This window comes from Carica papaya, unplaced genomic scaffold, assembly GCF_054855325.1.
Source record: "Carica papaya isolate Zhongbai unplaced genomic scaffold, ASM5485532v1 h2tg000055l, whole genome shotgun sequence".
Lineage (NCBI taxonomy): Eukaryota > Viridiplantae > Streptophyta > Magnoliopsida > Brassicales > Caricaceae > Carica > Carica papaya.
Window position 1 is genome coordinate 2198 of NW_028277161.1, and position 23430 is coordinate 25627.

General features: G+C 29.9%; 1 long non-coding RNA gene across 1 annotated transcript; it reads left to right on the forward strand.

Annotated features, from left to right (window-relative positions):
- Positions 1 to 304: 304 nt before the first annotated feature.
- On the forward strand, positions 305 to 21770 carry LOC148239644 (uncharacterized). The gene is made up of 10 exons (XR_015816686.1): positions 305 to 1138; positions 2212 to 5614; positions 5711 to 5795; positions 7099 to 10199; positions 10294 to 13834; positions 13946 to 14674; positions 14771 to 16082; positions 16194 to 20553; positions 20661 to 21390; positions 21487 to 21770. It is a non-coding gene; the product is annotated as an uncharacterized LOC148239644 (long non-coding RNA).
- Positions 21771 to 23430: the final 1660 nt, after the last annotated feature.

The window sequence follows — 23430 nt, forward strand, 5'->3', positions numbered from 1 at the left end:
ATTTTTCTGTCAATTTTTTAAATTTTTTCTATTTCTCAATAAAATACACATTCACATTTTTTTAGAATTAATTAAAATTTTTTAATTTATTATCTCTTTTTTAATAATTACAGTTTTCTATCATAAAAATATTTTTATTTTTTATAAAATATAATAAAAATTTAAAACATCACCCTAAGACTGGCTCCGTGTAGTTTAACTTTTTTAACGAAGTAGTTGCTTTTTTCTTTCTTTTTCTTTTCTTTAAAATTTTTTTTAAAAAATAAATTGACCGTTGTGTTATGCTTGTCGGCGTTCTTTTAACGCAGTCTGAATTTCTTTATTTTCCCTTTAAAAGCAAACTGACCGTGCGATTAGATTAAAACCCCACAAAAGTTTTCCAATTCTTCTCTTCAGACCACCTTCTTCCTTTCTTTCGTCTTTCTTTTGCTTTCAAAAAGTTTTCAACGTTTTTTGTTTTCAGATCTGGCCTTGCCCAGAGAGAAGGAGAGAGATACAAGCACAAAAGAGAGAGAGAAAAAGGGGAAAAAGACAGAAACGAGGTCTGAAACCCCTCCATTCTCTTCAATGTTCAGAGGGAAAGAGAAGAATATCAGAAAGAGGTAAGGAAAAAGATGATAGAAAACAAATTAGAATGGTCATCTTTCTACCATTCCATTTCTTTTTCAGTTTCTTGAGAGCAGAGAATCAAATAGAGAAAGAAAAGAAGAACAAAGAAAGAAGGAAAAAAGAAGATCGAAAAGAAGATAGATGGGTTTCTCGTAAAGACCCAACACTACTTAGTCATTCTGTTAAATTTCAATCTCTCTTGTTCGCAAGCCTTTCCCAGAGAGAAGGTGAGAAATACAAGCATAACAGAGAGAGAAAAAGGGGAAAAATCAGGAACGAGCAGACATGGATCTGAAACTTTCCATTCTCTTCAATGTGGAGAGGGAAAGAAAAGAATATCAGAAAGAGGTAAGGAAGAAGATGATAGAAAACAAATTAAACTGTCCTCTTTCTACCATTCTATTTCTTTTTCAGTTTATTGGGAGTAAAGAGCCAAATAGAGAAAGAAAAGAAGAGCAAAGAAAGAGGGAAGAAGAAGATCGAAAGAAGAGATATGTCTTTCTCTTCAAAGACCCAACGGTAGCCGGAGGTATTTTTACTTATCTCTTAATATTGGTAGGTGATCATTCATGGAGTTTATTTATTTTTGGTTATCCTTTCATGAAGTTGGCATAAGTGATTTAGTCTCTCTTAATCTGGGTTTACAGTTTCTGTCTTCTTACAACTAACTAATTGTTTCTTAGCATCAGTTATTTTCAACTATATCTGCAATGAGGAATAATGAATTGGTTCTCTGTCTCTCTCTGTGTTCTCTTCTCTCTTTTATTCTCTCTGTCTGTTTCTCACTCTCTCTGCACTTCTCTCTTTGTTTGCTACATTCCAAACCCTAAAAGCCCTCTTCCTAAATTTCACACATAACATATTTCTAAATTAATTCGAGTTCTTTCTTGTTATAAACATTGCAGCAGGTTTCTTAACTGGGGAGATGTTGTTTTTCTTATTCCTTTCTACCATGATTTATGGACTTGAATTTTACTCGAAGATAGCAGCAGTTTCTTGTTTTTTCATTTAAATATTCCAGATTAGCTTTAATAATTTTACAGACAAACAAACTCTCTTCTGAAATTTGATTTAGTAGGTTCTGTTTTTTATGGAGTTTGCAAAGTTGATCTTTTGGTCTCTGTTTCTAAATACATTTGACACGTTCCTTTGAGCCCCAGGTAGGTTGGGAATAGAATATTAATGCTGTGGATATTCCATAGTTATATGCTAATGTATGAATCAAATATGAACATATTACCCTTTTCCGATTGAGGGAACTTTCGAAAAGAAGAATTGCTTGATTGATTACCCTACCCTCCCAAAGTATTCAGAGTATTTGGGTTTTCTTGAAAACTAACATCGTAAAAATGTTACAGTAATAATAAATATACTAAAAATAAAAGCAAGAAAAACGATTGGATTTGGAGCTCTATTGCATAGATGGTAATCTAGTCTTTTTTAATCTTCTAACTTATCATTTCTTTCACAATCTAAAACTTCTTAAGAAACTATTTTATCTTGTGAACTTTCCTTTAAATGTTTTCATAATTAGAAATATTTTCTAAAGTGTCGCATACTTCTCATTTATGCTTTCAATTGTTGCAACATTTGCATTTTCAGTATGATGAGATGTTCCCTTCACTATTCAGTGATCATCCTAATATATTTCCTCCACACCTGTCGACATGGGCTAGTGAACTTTGGCACTGAAATAGCATGAAAGGTATGTCCGCAGACAGGAAGCTGAGAACTTGCTCAATTCCAGTTGGTGGCTTCCTGAAACACTCAGTATCTCTTCTCTCTCTCTCTCTTTAATCATTCTTAAACTTAATCTTCAATCTTAGAATGCGATTGAATGATTTCGTCAGTTGCTTGAAAGTAACTTGTTTACCATTTGCAAAATAATATGCACTCGTTATAACTTTGACTCTAGCTCATAAATAATGGTTGATCAATATTATTTTTAAGAAATGCAATGCAATTGGTATTTTTAGGATAACTTGAATAAGCTAATAATTTTTTCAAGATAATTTACTTTTCTCTATATGATCTGCTGGTTTTCCATTTGGATCGTGGCTAGTAGATAAAATGACTTGTGGTTGTTGGCAAATATATAATATCATCCTTGGAGATATATTTAAAATTATATAGCTAAAATTGCTATTTTTAAATAAGATTAGGAATTAAATGTTGATTAACTTTTATGTATTAAAGCTGATAGGTATCGAATATTTAGTGATGAGATAGTGATGCATTCAAAACTAGATAGTTAGGATTGCTTTTTTCAGATAAGACTAAGAATTGATGTTGATTGGCTTTTATGTACTAAAGTGATAGGTATAGAGTGCTAGTGATAGAGAAGAAAGTTTTTGTTTGATTTTAGCTCTAACACAATGGTCGATTAGTATTGTTATAAGATATTCGATGTAATTGGTGTTTTAAAATGACTTGAATCATTTTAAAGTTTTTTGAAGGTAGATGACTTTCTTTTGTATGGTTTAATGTTTTTTTGTTTTGGTCAAAGCCTGTTGTTGGATAGATGGTAGTTGTTAGTTGTTATGTGGTATCATTCACAGTGATTTATTTAAACTTAGATGTTTAGGGCTGTTGAGTAATGTTAGGAACTAGATACTGATTGATTTTTTATCTGTTGAAGCTAATAGGAATAGAGTAGTTTTAGTAGTAAGTTTGTGGAGGTAAGTTCTTGTTTGATTTTAGCTCCAAGATAGTGGTAAATTATTGTTTCAAAGTAAGCTAAAGAAGAAAAAAAAGATTGCATATGTATGTGACTTTCTTTTGAATCTAATTCTAAAAGATAATAAATAGTTTGAATACAATAACAGTTAAAAGTAATTTGTAATTGAAAGAAAAGTTTGGCAAATAAAAGTATCAAGTAAAGATAGTTTATAAGATGACATCACTAGTAGAACATGAAGAAGAGTTTGGAGCATCGGAGTTAGGCAACAGGTTAATACACCTCGAAATAAATATACTTATTTGCTGCATTAAGTGTGTGTATTGGATCCTAATAGTTTATGTAATGTGGCTTGTGAACGTATTGCAAAAATGCTGCACTTGCACTGAAAAAATAATTTTTTCTGGCACTCGAACTAAATTTACTGCAAGATTATATCCATGAATTTTTCAACTACATAATTTAATTAAAAAAATGCGAAATGTAGATGGAGAGCCAAGTTTTCTTACTTCATTAAAAAACTAATAGCTTTTAAAATACAAAAAATTCTGCAACAAAGAAATTCTAACTTAAATATTTATCATATGAGAGCTTTATTTTCGATTTAGATTGGATGATTATTTTATTTTAAGAGTTTAATTTTTAAAAACTTATAATTTAGAGTTATCATTCATTTTTTTTATTTTGATGATTTTAGAAACCTAATTAGCTTTTAAACCAAAACAAAAATTACATTTAGCTCTTCAATTTTTTCAGCAAACAAACATCTCAAACACAATAACGACAAACTATAAACAAATTACAACTACTCTTATAAACTGATAAGAAAAAAAAAATAAACTTCAATTATCAGCCCAAAAAATCAAATATCTCGTTTTTAACATTTTCATGAGTTGAAATGATTATAAATTGAAACAATTTAGCATTATTTCGTCAGTGTATGCGTACATTAACGTAGTAATACTTAAGGCTGTTTTTAATGTTATGCAGAGGACAACAAAATTGTCCTCTTTTAATGGCCATTTTTAATCTCCATGTCAAGCTGTGCATATGTTATATTTAATTGTTATTGGTTCTCTTCTAATTTGAATTACAACATAAAAGAGTGTTGATCATTTATAAATTGATATGCTCACTTTTGTGTAATTGTTGTAGATTTCAAACGCCAAAAATCATGTAAATAAACATATATTCAATGTTATATTTGTTTTTTAACTAGTTAAAATTTTCTTTCTTTGTTATTATAAAGATCTTTAAGTAAAAAGTTGAAAAGAATCTAATCATATATTATCTATATTTTGTTCTCTTTTGTGGTAACATTGCTGGAGATATGTTGGGTTATGATATATTTGTGGAATAAAAGGTTTGTTTTCTAATGCTTATGACATAAATTTTATTTTCTATTACGTATATATTTTTTTATTTAGAATTATTTACTTAACAATATTCTTTTTGTTTACTAATCAATCCTAAAAGCACTTTTAAGGTAAATAAACATGTGTTTTTTATCTTTTTGGGTTGCTAAAATTTTTATATTTTGTTAGTGTGTAATTATTTAAACAAAAAGTTTAAGATGGTTCAGACGTGTCATTTGTGTTATGTTTTTATTTAGAATTATTTACTTCACAATATTCTTTTTGTTTACTAATCAATCCTAAAAGCACTTTTAAGGTAAATAAACATGTGTTTTTTATCTTTTTGGGTTGCTAAAATTTTTATATTTTGTTAGTGTGTAACTATTTAAACAAAAAGTTTAAGATGGTTCCGGCGTGTCACTTGTGTTTTGTTTTCTTTTGTTGATAGTACTCTTTTAGACGTGGATTATGATTTATCAGTGGAATAAGAGGGTTGCCTTTTTTCTTTTATCATATTTTTCAGTTTAGTTTTTTTTTTTTTTTTTTTCAGTCTAATTTTTTTTAAATTTTTTGATGATGTTGAAGAGAGTTACAGCACTATCTTTTTTCGCATTATTTATCACATTAAGTTTTAAAAAGTTTTCAGATGGAGCTTAAAAAGAAGATCTATGGTTCGATTTGATGGCAAATACTGGTGATGGCGGGAACTCATCTTCTTCAGTTGCAGGAGTACTTGGTCAGCAGTTTCTTTTATTTCTTCAATGTTTCTAACAAGGTTGCATTTACTGAATTGGTAATTAGGATATTGGAGCTAGATCATATGGTGGTTTGGTACTATGAACTTTTGTGTTTTATGAGGTATCTCTTTCTTTTTGTATTTTTCATTATATTTCTTGGGTTTTGGTATGTTTGTCTTGTTTCTCGCGTTGCTGGCAAGAGGACGGATGTCCTGACCATTCTTCAAAATTGTGCTGTAAGTGATGAAAATTCAAATTTTATTTTAATGATTTTGCATATTTATTGGTTGTAGCAAACCTGTGAATATTGGCTCTCTTACTTACGCTGGCAGGTTCTCAGTATAGCCGATATGTGAGCAACAAAAGAGGGAGAGTGTGTACGAAGAAGAGAATCAGAGCGGCAGAGGAAGAGAGTTTGTAAGAAATTTTACCTCATGATTTTATTTTTTGATTAGTCAATTATTTTTATTTTTTTACTAACTAATCAAACAATAATTTTTAAATTATGTTACCATAACTTAGTTGAAGGATGAATTTGAACACTAAAAACCTACATGACATTAGATCGATATGAACAATGCAAAGCAAACAAATTATAATTAGAAACTGAAATTGGAATAAAAATACAAATAAACTAAAATACTAAAAGAAAAATCTAATTGATTTTTTTTTTCAATTCCAAACAAATGAAACAAACAAGTAATTCAGAGTGAAATTACAACAAACTAAAACAACAAATTTTAACAAGAAGTAGCCGTTGAAATTCTAATATAATTATAAACAAACTCAAATACAATCACAAATTCAAGTAAACCAAAACAAAAATTATATTTAGCTTTTCAACTTTCCCAACAAACAAACATCTCAAACGCAATAATGAGAAATTACAATAAACAAATTACATCTACCTATTCAAACAAATTCAAATACAACTACAAAGTCAAGCGAACCAAAACAAAAATTACATTTGGCTCTTTAACTTTCCTTGCAAACAACATTTCAAACACAATAACGACAAATTACCACAAACAAATTAGAACTACCCTTACAAACTGACAAGGAAAAAGAGTAAAACTCAAGTATCAGTCCTGAAAATGAATGTCTCGTTTTTTATATTTACGTAAGTTGAAATGATTATAAATTGAAATAATTTAGCATTATTTCGTCAGGAATTTCTTTACGTGTACATTAACATAGCAATACATGAGGCTTTTTTAATGTTATGCAGAAGACAATAAAATTGTCATCTTTTAACGTATGTTCTTCTTGATTTTAGTCTTCTTTTAACGCCTGCATTTGTTACATTTAATTGTTATTAATTTTCTTCTTATTTTAATTACAACGTAAAAGAGTCTTAATCATTTATAAATTGATATGCTCACCTTTGTGTAATAGTTGGTGTAATTGTTGTAGATTTCAAACGCCAAAAATAAGGTAAATAAACACGTATTTAATATTATATTTTTTTCTATAATTAGTTAAAATTTTCTTTCTTTGTTATTATGAAGATTTTTAGGCAAAAAGTTAAAGAGAGTTCAATTATATATTATCTCTATTTTGTTCTCTTTTGTGGGTAATAATGTTGGATTATAAGAGATTCGTGGAATAAAAGATTTATTTTACTTTGCTTATGATATAAATTTTATTTTCTATTATATATATATATTTTATGTTTAGAATTATTTATGTAACAATATTCTTTATGTTTACTTTAATATAGGACTACTGAAGGTTATTATCAATCTTAGAGAGCACTTTTAAGGTAAATAAACATGTGTTTTTATCTTTTTTGGTAGCTAAAATTTTTATATTTTGTTAATATGTAAGTTTTTAGGCAAAAAGTTTAAGATGGTCCAGGCATGTCACTTATATTTTATTTTTTTTATTAGTAGTATTCTTTAATACGTAGATTATAAGATATCCGTAGAATAAGAGGTTTGTCTTCTTTCTTTTATTATATTTTTCAGTTTAGTTTTACTTTTTTTAAGCCTAATTTATTTTTAAAATTTTTTTTGATGGAATTGGAGAAAATTACAACGCTATCTATTTCTGCATCATCTATCACATTAAGTTTTATAAATGTCTCATTTGGAGCTACAAGGAGATCTACTCCATGATCACTTTAGTGAAAAAGATCTGTGGTTCGATTTGATGATAGATACTGGTGATGGCGGGAACTCATCTTCTTCAATTGCAGGAGTACTTGGTCAGCAGTTTTTTTTGTTTCTTCAGTGATTCTAATAAGGTTGCATTTTCTGATTTGGTAATAAGGATATTGGTGCTGGTCTATTATATTATAGTTTGGTACTATGAGCTGTTGTGCTTTATGAGATATCATTTTCTTCTTGTCTTTTACATTATATCAAGGGTTTTGGTATGTTTGTCTTGTTTCTCGCGTCGCTAAGAAAAGGAAGGATGTTCTGACCATTCTTTAAAATTGTGCTGTAAGTGATGAAAATTCAATTTTTATTTTAATGATTTTGCATAATTACTTATTGTAGCAAACCTGCGAATACAAGCTCTCTACTTACGCTAGCAGGTACTCAGTATAGCCTACGGCGTGCTTTACGGTCTGTGAGGAACAAAAAAGAGAGAGTGTGTACGAAGAAGAGAATCAGAACCGCAGAGGAAAAGAGTTCGTATCAAATTTTACCTCATGATTTTATTATCTGATTCGTCAACTATTTCTATTGTTTTTACTAACTAATCAAGCAATAATTTTTAATTTATGCTACCATAATTTAGTCAGAATGATAGATTTGAAACCTAAAAATCTACGTCACGCTAGATCGATATGAACAAAGTAAAGCAAATGAATTATGAGTAGAAACTAAAATTCGAATAAAAATACAAACAAATTCAAATACAATTACAAATCCAAGTATACTGAAAGAAAAATTCAATTGATTTTTTTTTTGGCAATCCCAAACAAATGAAACAAACAACTAACTCGATTGAAATTACAACAAATTAAAACAACAAGTAGACGTTGAAATTCTAATACAATTACAAACAAACTCAAATACAAAGACATACTCAAGTAAACCAAAATAAAAATCGCATTTAGCTCTTCAACTTTTCCAGCAAACAAACATCTCAAACACAATAACGAGAAACTACAACAAACAAATTACATCTACCCTTACAAATAAACTCAAATACAATTATAAAATCAAATGAACCAAAATAAAAATTACATTTGACTCTTCAACTTTCCCTGCAAACAAACATCTCAAATACAATAACGACACATTACCACAAACGAATTATAACTACCCTTACAAACAAACTCAAATACAAGTACAAATTTAAGTAAATCAAAACAAAAATTACATTTAGCTCTTCAACTTTTCCAGCAAACAAACATCTCAAACACAAAAACGACAGACTACAACAAACAAATTACGACCACCCTTACAAACTCATAAGGGAAAAGAGTAAACCCCAAGTATCTGCCCATAAGCAAATATGTCGGTACTAACATTTGCATGAGTTGAAATGACCATAAATTAAAAAAGTTAAGCATTATTTCTTTATGTGTACATTAACATGGCAATGCTTGAGGCTGTTTTCAATATTGTGCAGATGATAACAAAATTGTTCTCTTTTTATGTATGTTCTTCTTGATTTTGTCGTTTTTTTTTTCTAATTTGAAGTTTTGATATCTGTTGTTCCATGCCAAGCTGCGCATATGTTATATTTAATTGCTACTGTTTCTCTTCTGATTTGAATTACAAGGTAAAAGAGTCTTGACTGTATATAAATTGATATGCTCACTTTTGTTTATTTGTTGTAGATTTAAAACATCGAAAATAAGGTAAATAAATACGTATTCAATATTATCTTTTGTCTTTAACTAGTTAGAATTTTCTTTCTTTGTTATTATAAAGATCTTTAGTCAAAAAGTTAAAGCGAGTCCAATTATATATTATCTCTATTTTGTTCTCTTTTGTGGGTAACACTGTTGGAGAAAGGTTGGGTTCTGAGATAATCGCGGAACAAAAGGCTTATTTTCATTTGATTGTGACATGTTTTATTTTCTATTATATTTATATTTTTTTCTATTTAGGATTATTTACTTAGTAATATTCTTTTTGTTTACTTTAATATAGGACTACTGAAAGTTATTACCAATCTTAAGAAGTACTTTTAAGATAAGTAAATAAGCATGTGTTTTTATCTTTTTAGGTAGCTAAATTTTTTTACATTTTATTAGCGTGTAACTCTTTGGGCAAAAAGTTTAAGATGGTCCAGGCGTGTCACTTGTGTTTTGTTTTCTTTTTTTGATACAACTCTTTTAAACGTGGATTATGAGGTATCCGAAGAATAAGAGGTTTGTCTTCCTTCTTTTATCATATTTTTTTTATTTTATTTTGTTTTTTTATTAGCTTAATTAATTTTTTTTTTTGATGGAGTTGGAGAGCGCATCATCTATCACATTAAATTTTAAAAAGTTTCCGGACGAAGCTCAAAAAGGAGATCTACTACATGGTCATTTTAGTGGAAAAGAAGGTTTGTGGTTCGATTTGATAGTAAATACTAGTGATAGCGGGAACCCGTCTTCATCGGTTGCAGTGGCATTTGGTCGGCAATCTCTTTTGATTCTTCAGTGTTTCTAATGAAGTTGCATTTACTGAAATGGTACTCAGGATATTGGAGCTGGTCTATACAGTGGTTAGGTACTAAGAGCTGCTGTGTTTTATGAGGTATCTCTTTCTTCTTGTCTTTCACATTATATTTCTTGAGCTTTGGTATGCTTGTCTTGTTTCTCGCGTCGCTGGCAAGAGGACGGAGGTCTTGATCATTCTTCAAAATTGTGCTGTAAGTGATGAAAATTCAAATTTCTATTTTAATGATTTTGCATATTTACTGGTTGTAGCAAACCTGAGAATACTTGCTCTCTTGCTTACGCTAGCAGGTACTCTGTATAGCTTGTTGCGTGTTTTACGGTCTGTGAGCGATAAAAAGAGGGGAAGTACATACGAAGAAGAGAACTAGAGCGGCAGAGGAAGAGAGTTCGTATGAAATTTTACCTCATTATTTATTATCTGATTCGTCAACTATTTCTATTATTTTACTAACTAATCAAGCAATAATTTTTAATTTATGCTATCATAACTTAGTCGAATGATCGATTTGAAACCTAAAAATCTACGTCATGCTAGATCGATATGAACAAAGCAAAGTAAACAAATTATGATTAGAAATTGAAATTCGAATAAAAATGCAAACAAACTCAAATACAATTATAAATCCAAGTATACTGAAGGAAAAATTCAATTGAATTTTTTTTTTTGGCAATCCCAAATAAATGAAACAAACAACTAACTCGAATGAAATTATAACAAATTAAAACAACAAGTAGACGTTGAAATTCTAATATAATTACAAACTCAAGTAAACCAAAACAAAAATAACACTTAGCTCTTCAACTTTCCCAGCAAACAAACTTCTCAAACACAATAATGAGAAATTACAACAAACAGATTACAACTACCCTTAAAAACAAACTTAAATACAAGTAAACTAAAACAAAAATTACATTTAACTCTTCAACTTTCCCAGCAAACAAACATCTAAAATACAAAAACGATTGACTACAACAAACAAATTACGACTGCCCTTACAAACTGATAAGGAAAAAGAGTAAACTCCAAGTATCTGCCCATAAGCAAATATGTCGGTTCTAACATTTGCATGAGTTGAAATGACCATAAATTGAAAAAGTTTATCATTATTTCTCTATGTGTACATTAACATGGCAATGCTTGAGGCTGTTTTCAATATTGTGCAGAGGACAACAAAATTGTTCTTTTTTTATGTATGTTCTTCTTTATTTTGTCGCTTTTTTTTTCTAATTTAAAGTTTTGATATCCATTGTTCCATGCCAAGCGGTGCATATGTTACATTTAATTGCTATTGGTTCTCTTATGATTTGAATTACAAGGTAAAAGAGTCTTGACCGTACATAAATTGATATACTCACTTTTGTTAATTTGTTGTAGATTTCAAACGTCAAAAATCACGTAAATAAATACGTATTCAATATTATTTTTCGTCTTTAACTAGTTAAGATTTTCTTTCTTTGTCATTATGAAGATCTTTAGGCAAAAAGTTAAAGAGAGTCCAATTATATATTATTTCTGTTTTGTTCTCTTTTGTGGGTAACACTGCTGGAGAAATGTTGGGTTCTGAGATAATCGCGCAATAAAAGGTTTATTTTCGTTTGTTTGTGACATATATTTTATTTTTTATTATATTTATATTTTTTTCTATTTAAGGTTATTTACTTAACAATATTCTTTTTGTTTACTTTAATAGACGACTACTGAAGGTTATTATCAATCTTATGGAACACTTTTAAGGTAAATAAGCGTGTATTTTATGTTTTTAGGTAGCTAAAATTTTCATACTTTGTTAGTGTGTAACTCTTTAGGCAAAAAGTTTAAAATGGCCCAGGCGTGTCACTTGTGTTATGTTTTCTTTTGTTGATAACACTCTTTTAAACGTGGCTTATGAGGCATCCGGTGAATAAGAGGTTTGTCTTCCTTCTTTTATCATATTTTTCTGTTTTATTTTATTTTTTTATTAGCTTAATTTTTTAAAAAAAAATTTTGATGGAGTTGGAGAGAGTTACAATGCTAACTATTTGCACATCATCTATCACATTAAATTTTAAAAAGTTTCCAGACGAAGCTCAACAAGGAGATCTACTGCATGACCATTTTAGTAGAAAAGAAGATCTGTGGTTCGATTTGATAGCAAATACTGGTGATGGCGGGAACTCGTCTTCATCTGTTGCAGTAGCATAATGTCAGCAGTCTCTTTTGATTCTTCAGTGTTTCCAATGAGATTGCATTTACTGAAATGGTACTCAGGATATTGGAGCTGGTCTATACAGTGGTTAGATACTAAGAGCTGCTGTGTTTTGTGAGGTATCTCTTTCTTCTTGTCTTTCACATTATATTTCTTGAGTTTTGGTATGCTTGTTTTATTTCTCGCGTCACTGGCAAGAGGACGGAGGTCCTGACCATTCTTCAAAATTGTGCTGTAAGTGATGAAAATTCAAATTTCTATTTTAATGATTTTGCATATTTACTGGTTGTAGCAAATCTGCGAATACCTGCTCTCTTGCTTACGCTGGCAGGTACTCTGTACAGCTTGTTGCATGTTTTACGGTCTATGAGCGACAAAAAGAGGGAGAGTAGGTACGAAGAAGAGAACCAGAGCGGTAGAGGAAGAGAGTGCGTATGAAATTTTACCTCATTATTTATTATCTGATTCGTCAACTATTTCTATTGTTTTACTAACTAATCAAGCAATAATTTTTAATTTATGCTACCATAACTTAGTCGAATGATAGATTTGAAACCTAAAAACCTACGTCACGCTAGATCGATATGAAAAAAACAAAACAAACAAATTATGATTAGAAACTGAAATTCGAATAAAAATGCAAACAAACTCAAATACAATTATAAATCCAAGTATAGTAAAAGAAAAATTCAATTGATTTTTTTTTTGCAATTCCAAACATATGAAACAAACAACTAACTCGAGTGAAATTACAACAAACTAAAACAACAAATTTCAACAACAACTACGTGCTGAAATTCTAATATAATTACAAATTCAAGTAAACCAAAACAAAAATAACACTTAGCTCTTTAACTTTCCCAGCAAACAAACATCTCAAACACAAACACAATAACGAGAAACTACAATAAACAAATTACAACTACCCTTAAAAATAAACTCAAATACAAGAAAATCAAAACAAAAATTAAATTTAACTCTTCAATTTTCCCAGCAAATAAACATCTAAAACACAAAAACGACAAACTACAACAAATAAATTACGACTACCCTTACAAACTAATAAGGAAAAAGAGTAAATCCTAAGTATCTGCCCATAAACAAGTATGTTGGTTCTAACATTTGCATGAGTTGAAATGACCATAAATTGAAAAAGTTTAGCATTATTTCTTTGTGTACATTAACATGGCAATGCTTGAGGCTGTTTTCAATATTGTGCAAAGGACAACAAAATTGTTCTCTTTATGTGTCTGTTTTTCTTGATTTTGTTGCTTTTTTTTCTAATTTAAATTTTTTATATCCGTTGTTCTATGCCAAGCTGTGCATATGTTACATTTAACTGCTCTTGGTTCTCTTCTGATTTGAATTACAACGTAAAAGAGTCTTGACCGTATATAAATTGATATACTCACTTTTGTTTATTTGTTGTAGATTTCAAACGTCAAAAATAAGGTAAATAAACACGTATTCAATATTATCTTTTGTCTTTAATTAGTTAAAATTTTCTTTCTTTGTTATTATGAAGATCTTTAGGCAAAAAGTTAAAGAGAGTCCAATTATATATGATTTCTGTTTTGTTCTCTTTTGTGGGTAACACTTCTGGAGAAATGTTGGGTTCTGAGATAGTTGCGTAACAAAAGGTTTATTTTCGTTTGCTTTTGTGACATATGTTTTATTTTCTATTATATTTATATTTTTTTCTATCTAGCATTATTTACTTAGTAATATTCTTTTTCTTTACTTTAATATAGGACTACAGAAGGTTATTACCAATATTGGGGAGCACTTTTAAGGTAAATAAGTATGTGTTTTTTATCTTTTTAGGTAGCTAAAATTTTTTACATTTTGTTAGCGTATAACTCTTTAGGAAAAAAGTTTAAGATGGTCCAGGCGTATCACTTGTGTTTTGTTTTCTCTTTTTTATACCACTTTTTTAAACGTGGATTATGAGGTATCCGAGAAATAAAAGGTTTGTCTTCCTTCTTTTATCATATTTTTCTGTTTTATTTTGTATTTTTATTAGCTTAATTTTTTTAACACTTTTTTTGATGGAGTTGGAGAGAGTTACAACACTAACTGTTTGTGCATCATCTATCACATTAAATTTTAAAAAGTTTCCGGACGAAGCTCAACAAGGAGATCTACTGCATGGTCATTTTAGTGGAAAAGAAGGTCTGTGGTCGATTTGATAGCAAATATTGGTGATGGCGGGAACTCGTCTTCATCGGTTGCAGTAGCATTTGGTCAGCAGTCTCTTTTGATTCTTCAGTATTTCCAATGAGGTTGCATTTACTGAAATGGTACTCATGATATTGGAGCTGGTCTATACAGTGGTTAGGTACTAAGAGCTGCTGTGTTTTATGAGGTATCTCTTTCTTCTTGTCTTTCACATTATATTTCTTGAGCTTTGGTATGCTTGTCTTGTTTCTCGCGTCATTGGCAAGAGGACGGAGGTCTTGACCATTCTTCAAAATTGTGTTGTAAGTGATGAAAATTCAAATTTCATTTTAATGATTTTGCATATTTACTGGTTGTAGCAAACCTGAGAATACTTGCTCTCTTGCTTACGCTGGCAGGTACTCTGTATAGCTTGTTGCGTGTTTTATGATCTGTGAGCGACAAAAAGAGGGAGAGTATGCACGAAGAAGAGAACCAGAGCGGCAGAGGAAGAGAGTTCGTATGAAATTTTACCTCATTATTTATTATTTGATTCGTAAACTATTTCTATTGTTTTACTAACTAATCAAGCAATAATTTTGAATTTATGCTACCATAACTTAGTCGAATGATAGATTTGAAATCTAAAAATCTACGTCACGTTAGACCGATAAGAACAAAGCAAAGAAAACAAATTATGGTTAGAAACTGAAATTCGAATAAAAATGCAAACAAACTCAAATACAATCACAAATCCAAGTATACTGAAAGAAAAATTCAATTGATTTTTTTTTTTTCAATTCCAAACAAACGAAACAAACAACTGACCCGAGTGAAATTACAACAGACTAAAACAACAAATTTCAACAACAATTACGTGCTGTAATTCTACTACGATTACAAACTCAAGTAAACCAAAACAAAAATACTACTTAGCTCTTCAACTTTCCCAGCAAATAAACATCTCAAACACAATAACGAGAAATTATAACAAATAAATTACAACTACCCTTAAAAACAAACTCAAATATAAGTAAACAGAAACAAAAATTATATTTAGCTCTTCAACTTTTCCAGCAAACAAACATCTCAAACATAAAAATCACAAACTACAACAAACAAATTACGACTACCTTTACAAACTGATAAAGAAAAAAGTAAACCCCAAGTATCTGCCCATAAGTAAATACGTCGGTTCTAACATTTGCATGAGTTGAAATGACCATAAATTGAAAAAGTTTAGCACTATTTCTCTGTGTACATTAACATGACAATGCTTGAGGCTGTTTTCAATATTGTGCAGAGGACAACAAAATTGTTCTCTTTTTATATATGTTCTTCTTGATTTTGTCGCTTTTTTTTTTTTTTTTTCTAATTTGAAGTTTTGATATCCGTTGTTCCATGCCAAGCGGTGCATATATTACATTTAATTGCTATTGGTTCTCTTCTGATTTGAATTACAAGGTAAAAGAGTCTTGACCGTATGTAAATTGATATACTCACTTTTGTTTATTTGTTGTAGATTTCAAACGTCAAAAATAAGGTAAATAAACACGTAGTCAATATTATCTTTTGTCTTTAATTAGTTAAAATTTTATTTCTTTGTTATTATGAAGATCTTTAAGCAAAAAGTTAAATAGAGTCCAACTATATATTATTTCCGTTTTGTTCTCTTTTGTGGGTAACACTTCTGGAGAAATGTTGGGTTCTGAGATAGTCGCGTAACAAAAGGTTTATTTTCGTTTGCTTTTGTGACATATGTTTTATTTTCTATTATATTTATATTTTTTTCTATATAGCATTATTTACTTAGTAATATTATTTTTCTTTACTTTAATATAGGACTACAGAAGGTTATTACCAATCTTGAGGAGCACTTTTAAGGTAAATAAGTATGTGTTTTTTATCTTTTAAGGTAGCAAAATTTTTTTACATTTTGTTAGCGTGTAACTCTTTGGGTAAAAAGTTTAAGATGGTCCAGGCGCGTCACTTGTGTTTTGTTTTCTTTTTTTGATACCACTCTTTTAAACGTGGATTATGAGGTATTCAGAGAGTAAGAGGTTTGTCTTCCTTCTTTTATCATATTTTTCTGTTTTATTTTATTTTTTTGTTAGCTTAATTTTTTAAAAACTTTTTTTAATGGAGTTGGAGAGAGTTGCAATGCTAACTGTTTATGCATCATCTATCACATTAAATTTTAAAAAGTTTCCGGACGAAGCTCAACAAGGAGATCTACTGCATGGTCATTTTAGTGGAAAAGGTCTGTGGTTCGATTTAATAGCAAATACTGGTGATGGCGGGAACTCGTCTTCATCGGTTGCAGTAGCATAATGTCAGCAGTCTCTTTTGATTCTTCAGTGTTTCCAATGAGATTGCATTTACTGAAATGGTACTCAGGATATTAGAGCTGGTCTATACAGTGGTTAGGTACTAAGAGCTGCTGTGTTTTATGACGTATCTCTTTCTTCTTGTCTTTCATATTATATTTCTTGAGCTTTGGTATGCTTGTTTTGTTTCTCACGTCGCTGGCAAGAGGACGGAGGTCCTGACCATTCTTCAAAATTATGCTGTAAGTGATGAAAATTCAAAATTTATTTTAATGATTTTGCATATTTACTGGTTGTAGCAAACTACGAAAACTTGCTCTCTTGCTTACACTGACAGGTACTCTGTATAGCTTGTTGCGTGTTTTACGGTCTGTGAGCGATAAAAAGAGGGAGAGTATGCACAAAGAAGAGAACCAGAGCGGCAGAGGAAGAGAGTTCGTATGAAATTTTACCTCATTATTTATTATTTGATTCGTCAACTATTTCTATTGTTTTACTAACTAATCAAGCAATAATTTTGAATTTATGCTACCATAACTTAGTCGAATGATAGATTTGAAACCTAAAAACCTATGTCACGCTAGACCGATATGAATAAAGCAAAGAAAATAAATTATGATTAAAAACTGAAATTCGAATAAAAATGCAAACAAACTCAAATACAATCACAAATCCAAGTATAGTGAAAGAAAAATTCAATTGATTTTTCTTTTGCAATTCCAAACAAATGAAACAAACAACTAACCCGAGTGAAATTACAACAGACTAAAACAACAAATTTCAACAATAACTATGTGCTGAAATTCTAATACGATTACAAACTCAAGTAAACCAAAACAAAAATAATACTTAGCTCTTCAACTTTTCCAGCAAACAAACATCTCAAACACAATAACGAGAAACTACAACAAACAAATTACAACTACCCTTAAAAACAAACTCAAATACAAGTAAACCGAAACAAAAATTACATTTAGCTCATCAACTTTTCCAGCAAACAAACATCTCAAACACAAAAACGACAAACTACAACAAACAAATTACAACTACCCTTACAAACTAATAAGGAAAAACAGTAAACTCCAAGTATCTGCCCATAAACAAATATGTCAGTTCTAACATTTGCATGAGTTGAAATGACCATAAATTGAAAAAGTTTATCATTATTTCTCTATGTGTACATTAACATGGCAATGCTTGAGGCTGTTTTCAATATTGTGCAGAGGACAACAAAATTGTTCTCTTTTTATGTATGTTCTTCTTGATTTTGTCGCTTTTTTTTTTCTAATTTGAAGTTTTGATATCCATTGTTCCATGCCAAGCGGTGCATATGTTACATTTAATTGCTATTGGTTCTCTTATGATTTGAATTACAAGGTAAAAGAGTCTTGACCGTACATAAATTAATATGCTCACTTTTGTTAATTTGTTGTAGATTTCAAACGTCAAAAATCAGGTAAATAAACACGTATTCGATATTATTTTTCGTCTTTAACTAGTTAAGATTTTCTTTCTTTGTCATTATGAAGATCTTTAGGCAAAAAGTTAAAGAGAGTCCAATTATATATTATCTCTATTTTGTTCTCTTTTGTGGGTAACACTGCTGGAGAAATGTTGGGTTTTGAGATAATCGCGCAATAAAAGGTTTATTTTCGTTTGCTTGCGACATATATTTTATTTTTTATTATATTTATATTTTTTTCTATTTAAGGTTATTTACTTAACAATATTCTTTTTGTTTACTTTAATAGACGACTATCGAAGGTTATTATCAATCTTATGGAACACTTTTAAGGTAAATAAGCGTGTGTTTTTATGTTTTTAGGTAACTAAAATTTTCATACTTTGTTAGTGTGTAACTCTTTAGGCAAAAAGTTTAAAATGGCCCAGGCGTGTCACTTGTGTTTTGTTTTCTTTTGTTGATAACACTCTTTTAAACGTGGATTATGAGGCATCCGGTGAATAAAAGGTTTGTCTTCCTTCTTTTAACATATTTTTCTGTTTTATTTTATTTTTTTATTAGCTTAATTTTTTTTAAAAAAATTTTGATGGAGTTGAAGAGAGTTACAATGCTAACTATTTGCACATCATCTATCACATTAAATTTTAAAAAGTTTCCAGACGAAGCTCAACAAGGAGATCTACTGCATGACCATTTTAGTAGAAAAGAAGATCTGTGGTTCGATTTGATAGCAAATACTGGTGATGGCGGGAACTCGTCTTCATCTGTTGCAGTAGCATAATGTCAGCAGTCTCTTTTGATTCTTCAGTGTTTCCAATGAGATTGCATTTACTGAAATGGTACTCAGGATATTGGAGCTGGTCTATACAGTGGTTAGGTACTAAGAGCTGCTGTGTTTTGTGAGGTATCTCTTTCTTCTTGTCTTTCACATTATATTTCTTGAGTTTTGGTATGCTTGTCTTATTTCTCGCGTCACTGGCAAGAGGACGGAGGTCCTGACCATTCTTCAAAATTGTGCTGTAAGTGATGAAAATTCAAATTTCTATTTTAATGATTTTGCATATTTACTGGTTGTAGCAAATCTGCGAATACCTGCTCTCTTGCTTACGCTGGCAGGTACTCTGTACAGCTTGTTGCATGTTTTACGGTCTATGAGCGACAAAAAGAGGGAGAGTAGGTACGAAGAAGAGAACCAGAGCGGTAGAGGAAGAGAGTGCGTATGAAATTTTACCTCATTATTTATTATCTGATTCGTCAACTATTTCTATTGTTTTACTAACTAATCAAGCAATAATTTTGAATTTATGCTACCATAACTTAGTCGAATGATAGATTTGAAACCTAAAAACCTACGTCACGCTAGATCGATATGAACAAAGCAAAGCAAACTAATTATGACTAGAAACTGAAATTCGAATTAAAATGCAAATAAACTCAAATACAATTATAAATCCAAGTATACTGAAAGAAAAATTCAATTGATTTTTTTTTTTACAATCCCAAACAAATGAAACAAACAACTAACTCGAGTGAAATTAGAATAAATTTCAACAACAACTAGGTGCTGAAATTCTAATACAATTACAAACTCAAGTAAACCAAAACACAAATAACACTTAGCTCTTCAACTTTCCCAGCAAACAAATATCTCAAACACAATAACGAGAAACTACAACAAACAAATTACAACTACCCTTAAAAACAAACTCAAATACAAGTAAACTAAAACAAAAATTACATTTAACTCTTCAACTTTCCCAACAAACAAACATCTAAAACACAAAAACAACATACTACAACAAACAAATTACGACTACCCTTACAAACTGATAAGGAAAAAAAGTAAACCCCAAGTATCTACCCATAAGCAAATACGTCGGTTCTAACATTTGCATGAGTTGAAATGACTATAAATTAAAAAAGTTTAACATTATTTCTTTATGTGTACATTGACATGGCAACACTTGAGGCCGTTTTCAACATTGCGCAGGGGACAACAAAATTGTTCTCTTTTTATGTATGTTCTTCTTGCTTTTGTCGTTTTTTTTCCTTTCTAATTTGAAGTTTTGATATCCGTTGTTTCATGCCAAGCTGTGCATATGTTATATTTAATTGCTAGTGGCTCTCTTCTAATTTGAATTACAACGTAAAAGAGTCTTGATCATATATAAATTGATATGCTCACTTTTGTTAATTTATTGTAGATTTCAAACGTAAAAAATCAGGTAAATAAACACGTATTCGATATTATTTTTCGTCTTTAACTCGTTAAGATTTTCTTTCTTTGTTATTATGAAGATCTTTAGGCAAAAAGTTAAAGAGAGTCCAATTACATATTATCTTTGTTTTGTTCTCTTTTGTGGGTAACACTGCTGGAGAAATGTTGGGTTCTAAGATAATCGCGCAATAAAAGGTTTATTTTCGGTTGCTTGCGACATATATTTTATTTTCTATTATATTTATATTTTTTTCTATTTAGGGTTATTTATTTAACAATATTCTTTTTGTTTACTTTAATAGACGACTACCGATGGTTATTATCAATCTTATGGAGCACTTTTAAGGTAAATAATCGTGTGTTTTTATGTTTTTAAGTAGCTAAAATTTTCATACTTTGTTAGTGTTTAACTCTTTAGGCAAAAAGTTTAAAATAGCTCAGGTGTGTCACTTGTGTTTTGTTTTCTTTTGTTGATAACACTTTTTTAAACGTGGATTATGAGGCATCCGGAGAATAAGAGGTTTGTCTTCCTTCTTTTATCATATTTTTCTGTTTTATTTTATTTTTTTATTAGCTTAATTTTTTTAAAAAAATTTTTGATGGAGTTTGAGAGAGTTACAACGCTAACTATTTGCGCATCATCTATCACATTAAATTTTAAAAAGTTTCCAGACGAAGCTCAACAAGGAGATCTACTGCATGACCATTTTAGTAGAAAAGAAGATCTGTGATTCGATTTGATAGCAAATACTGGTGATGGCGAGAACTCGTCTTCATCGGTTGCAGGAGTATTCGGTCAGTAGTTTCTTTTGATTCTTCAGTGTTTCTAATGAGGTTGCATTTACTGAAATAGTACTCAGGATACTGGAGCTGGTCTATATAGTGGTTAGGTACTAAGAGCTGTTGTGTTTTATGAGGCATCTTTTTCTTCTTGTCTTTCACATTATATTTCTTGAGTTTTGGTATGCTTGTCTTGTTTCTCGCGTCGCTGGCAAGAGGACGGAGGTCTTGACAATTCTTCAAAATTGTGCTGTAAGTGATGAAAATTCAAATTTTATTTTAATGATTTTGCATATTTACTGATTGTAGCAAACCTACGAATACTTGCTCTCTTGCTTACGCTAGCAGGTACTCTGTATAGCTTGTTGCGTGTTTTACAGTCTGTGAGTGACAAAAAGAGGGAGAGTACATATGAAGAAGAGAAATAGAGCGGCAGAGGAAGAGAGTGCGTATGAAATTTTACCTCATTATTTATTATCTGTGTTGTATACTTCTCATTTATTCTTTCAATTGTTGCAATATTTGCATCTTCAGTATGATGAAATGTTCCCTTCACTATTTAGTTATCATCCTGATATATTTCCTCCACACCTGTCCACAGACAGGAAGCTCAGAACTTGCTCAATTCCAGTTTATGGCTTCTTAATACACTTAGTCTCTCTCTCTCTCTCTCTCTCTCTCTCTCTCTCTCTCTCTTTAATCATTCTTAAACTTAATCTTCAATCCTAGAATACGATCGAAAGATTTCTTTAGTTGCTTGAAAGTAACTCGTTTACCATTTGTAAAATAATATGCACTCATTACAACTTTGACTTTAGCTCATAGATAGTGATAGATCAATATTATTTTTAAGAAATGCAACGTAATTGGTGTTTTTGGGTAACTTGAATCAGTTAATAATTTTCTCAAGATAATTTACTTTTTTCTGTATGGTCTGCTGATTTTCCCTTTGGATTATGGCTAGTAGACAGAATGACTTGTGATTGTTAGCAAATAAATAATATCTTCTTTAAAGATATATTTAAAATTAGATAGTTAGAATAACTATTTTCAAATAAGATTAGGAATCGAATGTTGATTAATTTTTATGTATTAAAGCTGATAGTTATTGAATATTTAGTGATGAGCTAGTGATACATTCAAAACTAGATAGTTAGGATTTGCTTTTTTTAAATAAGACTAGGAATTGATGTTGATTGACTTTTATGTACTAAAGTTGATAGATACAGAGTACTAGTGACATGTAAGAAAGTTTTTGTTTTATTTTAGCTCTGACACAATGGTCGGTTAGTATTGTTCTAAGATATTCGATGTAATTGATGTTTTAAGATGACTTCAATCATTTTGTAGGTTTTTAGAGGTAGATGACTTTCTTTTGTATGGTTTAATATTTTTTTTTGTGTTTTGGTAATAGCCCGTTGTTAGAAAGATGGTGGTTGTTGGTTGTTATGTGGTATTATCCACAGTGATTTATTTAAACTTAGATGGTTAGGATTGTTGAGTAATGTTAGGAACTGGACACTGATTGATTTTTTATGTATTGAAACTAATAAGAATAGAGTAGTTAGTAGTAAGTTTGTGGAGGTAAGTTCTTGTTTGATTTTAACTACAAGATAGTGGTAAATTATCGTTTCAAGGTAAGTTAGAGGAGAAAAAAAGATTGTATATGTATGTGACTTTTTTTTGGATCTAATTCTAAAAGATAATACATAGTTTGAATACAATTACAGTTAAAAGTAATTTGTAATTGAAAAAATTTTTGGCAAACAAAAGTATCAAGTAAAGATAACTTATAAGATGACATCACTAGGACATGAAGAAGAGTTTGGAGCATCAAAGTTAGGTAGCAAGTTAATGTACCTCGCAATAAATATACTCATTTGCTACATTGAGTGTGTGTATTGGATCTTAATAGTTTACGTAATGTGGCCTCCGAACATATTGCAAAAAACTATACTTGTAATAAAAAAATAATTTTTTCTAACACTCGAACTAAATCTACTGCAAGATTATATCTATGAATTTTTCAACTACATAATTTAATAAAAAAAATGCGAAATATAGATTTTGAGCCAAGTTTTCTTACTTCATTAAAAAAACTATTATGGTGTAAGCGACAAAAAAATTATGTGACAAAGAAATTCTAACTTAAAGATTTATCACATGTTAACTTTACTTTAGATTTAGATTGGATGATTATTTTATTTTAATAATAAAATTGTCATCTTTTGATGTTTGTTCTTGATTTTAGTTGTTTTTTTTTAATTTGAAGTTTTGGTATCCAATTTTTCA